Genomic DNA, 5,717 nt, shown 5'->3' on the forward strand with positions numbered 1-5,717 from the left:
ATCATCGATGTTTCCAATATTTTCGAAGTCTTCAAGTTCTTCGAAAACGTCATCGATGATTTGGAGTAGACGCTCTTCAGGTATATTTTGCACAATGTTCACTATGTTGTCCATCGTAATTTAAATCCGTGCAAGCTTTCCAGATTAACTGTACGCGACAGCACGAGTGACAATATATATATATTATGCGATTATGCATCATTTTTTCATTTTAGCTTTTTCTTTGAAAGATTATAGACCATTTCTTTTTTCCTTTTTCCTTTAAACTATATAAAGTATATGTAGTATATAAAGGTAGGGTTTTAGAAAATAAAAAAAAGTGATTTATAGTTGTAGAATATTGTTTATTGTCGAATGACGTACACAAGTTAATATTCTCCGAAAACCAAAGCGATCAACTCGCAATCGAGGATGTCGTTGCGGTCGAAGGATTCGTCATCATACATCGTTTTTAGCATGTTCGCAGATTTCGTGACAGTGAACGCGATAGCAAGAAGTCGTGAAAATTTTTTGTCGACGTTATCGGTCATTGCGGTTAAGGAGGAAATGAGACGATTTACATAGTATTCAAGATTGAATATATTAAGTACAGTGCTTTTCGACATGGATAGACGAGCTGTACTTATTTCTAGACGCAGTATTGGTAGATTATTGATTCGTCCGAAGCGTAACGTTAAATTTCCAACGTACATTGGGGCACGTATTCCTCTATTATTCTCATCGTACTGCAAAAGGGACAAAATGACGTGTTTTTGTTCGAGAAGCTCTCTCCAGATGTCCGGTGAAAGCGGAATCTCTTTACCGTGAGAATCCCTCAAAATGATAGTTACGTAAGAAGGGAGTTTGACATTGATACCAATGTTCAAGTATTTGTAGCCAGTTACGGTTAACGGATATCTTCTCTCGAGAATGCGTACAATAGGACGATGTGTGATTTGATGTCTGTAATTAAAGAAAAAAATGAGTAGATGGAAAAAGAGACGCAAAGAAAAATATACCTACTTATTTGATGTGTTTTCTTTATCGGGATTTTCACCAGTTAAATCGTCGAATGTTTTCTTCCTCTTCACATCCCGTTCATCACGATCGTCCTATTCCATGTGATACTTTTCGATATCCACATTGTTGAGCATTATTGTGTATTTGTTTTCACAATATCGTCCTCACGATCGAAAAACGTGGAAAGTGCGTACAAACGATGTTGTCGGAATGATTATTCCTTTTATATTGATCGTTTAAAAACTATTACAGTATTTATTATATATGTCCTTCCATCTTATCCTTCTCCTTCTTCTTCGTCTTATTTCTCGTTGCGTTTTGTCAATATGTATTACTCAATCAAAGTAGTCGACTTAAGATATCCTGCATTTGTTGCAATAATCCGTCTCTCGAACATTCGACGTTGAGTACGTTTATATTAAATTTACCAGCCTTTGTTACGGTTCTCGTGAACTCGTTAAATTGGTAAAATTGTTGTTTTTTTTTGCAAAGTACAGATTACTATCCATATATCGAAAGGCCAAGGTGGGAGCTGACGGAATACCGCTTGTAACGAGTGATACGAGCGAACACTCATACTACATTCGTCTATTTGCGCCACATCATTATTATTGAAGATTGCATAGGTTTGTCCTCTGTTAGTATTTACTACGGTATTGATGAAAACGTTCGAGGGAAATCCTAGACTCGAGATACGTTTTGGCCAACCTTCTTTTAATTTGAAACTGGGATACTCGACCATGTAAATTACATTATCTACAAACAGTACTAATTCACCCGAAGGCCTTTGTTATGCGGCTGATAAGGAGAAATTATTAGGAAGGAAATTCATGTAGCTGTTTAGTACGTTTGGTCCGTCGTATTTTGTATCTTCTATATTTATCGACCATACGTAGCGTTGATACGTGATGAATATTCGATGACGTAATACCAACACCGTATCCACATATTCTAAAGTACAGAGATCTACGTACGTGGGTTTATTTGTTGTAATTTCAGTAGTTGGTGGTTGTGTAGTTGTTGGTTTTGGATTTTTAACTCCATAAAGTTGTTGAATGGCTAAAATGTCCTCTATGTTGAGTTTAGTGATTTTATTACTATTCCTAGTAGTGACAACTGCGAACATTATCGAATCTTCGCGCGAACTGTATTAATCCTAATGCGTGTCCAATTTCATGTGTTAACGTGTTAATCAGATAGTTGTTACTAGTAGATTTTTCAGTTAGATATATATGCCACGGTTCTGCTACTATCTACGTGTATTTCAGCGGTGTAATTAGCAACGTTAGAAGGATAGAACGCGTGAGCGATATGGTATTCCACCAGGTCCATCGAACGAAGAGGTGCAAATTTCATCGTCTACGATCAACGAACGTGTGTATGCCACTACGATAAGATATTAAGATGTCGGGATTTACCGTTTTACGTTCAAACGGTAAAGATGAATTCGCTGCCCATAGCGAGAACGCGAATTCGGTAGTTTGCAAGATGTGTTGATCCGCTAGATGGAAGTTCCACGTGAGATGTGTTTTCGCCCATTTACGCCTACCTATATTGTGCTCGTGAATGTCCGGGAGACCACATCGTGGTTTACGCATTTGATACAACGTAGTTATTCAATGTATCATCACCCTGTATTTGATAATACACTACGTAACAAAATTATCGCAACAAAATTTTTCATCAAAGTTTTGCTATTTTTAAAATGCGCATAACTCGGTCAATTTTTATCGTATAAAGACGATTCTTTTTTCATTTTGTAGGTAATTATCTGCACTTTAAGAAAAACTTGATGCGATATTAGGCACAAGTCGATGCCACACCTCCATGTTTTGATAAAGCCCAAGCATTTTTTTTCTTAAAAAATTTGTTTGACGCTCTACCTGGATCGCCCCGATTTTTTTTCGAAAATACCACATAGACCATTATAAAGTGCACTTTTCAACAAACAATTTGAAAAACATTCGAGTCTCTACGATTTTTTTTGACCGAGTAATGCCATTTTGAAGTTATTCGGGCGTTTTTAACGAATACCGCCAGCATTAGCATTACCCGATACGTACCGCGAGGAGGTTGCTGGTTGGATTTTACGCATCATTTTGGCCCTGAAAAGGTAAATCATTTGTCAAATTAGGGACCCCGTGGCTCGTCACTTCCACAGTATTTTCTGACTCCAAACCCTATTTGCATTGTTGTCAACATGGGCATTCTAGCACGAATTCGTGATCTTAAGCTTCTTTCGTGAAGGCGTCTTCTTATCGTTTGAGTACTAATTCGTCTGCCTGGTAAAGCTTAATTTCCGATTTGTCGCGCAACCCTTGTTGGGACGCGCAGAGCTTCATTGACAATGTTGCGATCCTCCCGATTCGTAGTTACCCTAAGTCGACCTTGACCAGGACTCCGACGATAAGAATCTATTTCTTGGTACCGACTAAAAACACGCGATACCGTCGAGCGATTAATATCCATTCTTATTGCTACGGCGCTCTGACTCAATCCCGCCTCTAGCAGGGCCACAGTTTAAGTAGATTGAATTTCAGTAAGCATTTTTAGTAAGAAAATAAAGTATCCTGTGCTTTTCTGTATTTTTTTATTAGTATTCACTCTGCATAATAAAATTAATGTTCAATACGGATCCTTCCCTATAATGAGGTTTCGGCATTTGACTCTATCGCGATATTTGTTAAAAACGCCCGAATAACTTCAAAATGGCATTACTCGGTCAAAAAAAATCGTAGAGACTCGAATTTTTTTTCAAATTGTTTGTTGAAAAGTGCACTTTACAATGGTCTATGTGGTATTTTCGAAAAAAAATGCGTCAACAATCAAATTTTTTAAGAAAAAAAATGCTTGGGCTTTATCAAAACATGGAGATGCGGCATCGACTTGCACTTAATTTCGCATCAAGTTTTTCTTAAAGTACAGATAATTAACTACAATACGAAAAAAAATCGACTTGATACGATGAAAATTGACCGAGTTATGCGCATTTGAAAAATAGCAAAATTTCGATGAAAAATTTTGTTACGATAATTTTGTTGCTTAGTGTATTCTCGAAATCGCCTGTTTCTCCCTCTTCGAATGATAAATGCGTATTGTTTTCAGCGTTACATAAGTAGCCATACTTTTGGAGATATAGAATTATTTCAGTATCTATGCTTTCACGATTCATCGCTGCCGTCGACGTTGTCATCGTAGTAATCGTAACGAAGACGATGACGATGATGAACGCGAGAGACATCGCGATGTGACACAAGTATACGACGCGCGGTAGAAATGATGCGTACTCGAACGCTTTGTCAAGAGTAATGAATCACGTTTCGTGATTTTTCTATAGTCACAGCATTAACTCTACTTAAAAAAAATTACACTATATTATCTAACAATAAGTCAGTGCTCGGCACTAGATGCACATTTCGGGCTGATTCCGGCGAGCGACCCCCACTACCACTCGATAATTACAATTATAAAACGATGGGGGAGGCGGTGGGATTTTTTAAAATTATATACAAACTTACATTTTAAAAAAAAAGGTAAAAAAGGCGCTAATAGCGTGTGCTCTTCCAATAAAACTATTTTACGGTCTATAATTCTGATCTGATTAACTGAAATACATTAGCTACTATAGCTGTGCAATTTGCTAATATATACAAAGGATTTGCTGCTGTAGCTAATATATATGTATGTCCAAACAAATCATTCAGATAGGTATACGGTTTAGATTTAGTATTTAAGTATTTATACGGCGTGCGTTATATATATTAATTTTAGTTTTAGATTCGTATAATTTCAGTTTCAGATTCGTAAGACATGCGTTATAAGAACGATGCGTAGATTTAGGATTATAAAAGCGATGCGCAGATTTAAGATAGATTTAAGATTAGATTAAAAATTGATAATACTTGTAATTGTGATTGTAATTTTAATTAATATGTATGAATACCAGACAAATTATTTAAAAAGATCAAATAGTTACAGCATTAACTCTGCTTAAAAAATTACTATAAATAATATCACAAAATCTTTAATACTATATAGTACAGATGACTTTTGTTTTTATACACATTGACATTTTATATTATAATTATAAAACGATGGGGGAGGCGGTGGGATTTTTCAAAATTATATACAAACTTACCTTTTTAAAAAAAAGGTAAAAAAGGCGTTAAGAGCGTGTGCTCATCCATTAAAACTCTTTTACGGTAAAATCTAATATAATTCTGACTAGCTGAAATGCATTAGCTACTATAGCTGCGAAATTTGCTAACATATACAAAGGATTTGCTGCTGTGTAGCTAATAATATAATACGAAGACCACAATTTCTGAGAGATGGATAATCTGACGCATTTAAAATTTAAAAAAATGAACTCCCTTTTCTGATCGATTTTTTAGAGAAAGATCACATTGCAAATCGCAAAGTTCTTTCCGAAGATCTGGGCTTTGTTCCTCGATTTGCGCAGTGAAAGGATTTTCAAAAAGAATTCAACCTTTCCTAAGGATATCAAAACCTTTGAAACGCTCATCAAATTGGTTTATCAGGAATTCTATTAAAAATAAATGTTTTTGGAAGTTACAATTTGTGCCATGTTCTTCGAAGATAATTTGATGTATCATTTGTATATTTATCAAATTAATTAAATTCTATCAAATTAAAAAGTAAAACCTAATCTTTTTTTTATTATTTACTTAACTCTAATGATATGTATCATGTGTATA

The 5,717-nt window shown here is 35.4% G+C and overlaps 1 pseudogene; it reads right to left on the reverse strand.

The window, feature by feature from the left end:
- Positions 1-368: 368 nt before the first annotated feature.
- On the reverse strand, positions 369-2,125 carry LOC108770660 (uncharacterized; annotated as a pseudogene).
- Between the last annotated feature and the right edge of the window lie 3,592 nt (positions 2,126-5,717).

The sequence above is a fragment of the Trachymyrmex cornetzi genome, unplaced genomic scaffold (assembly GCF_001594075.2).
Source record: "Trachymyrmex cornetzi isolate Tcor2-1 unplaced genomic scaffold, Tcor1.1 scaffold1001, whole genome shotgun sequence".
Classification (NCBI taxonomy): Eukaryota; Metazoa; Arthropoda; class Insecta; order Hymenoptera; family Formicidae; genus Trachymyrmex; species Trachymyrmex cornetzi.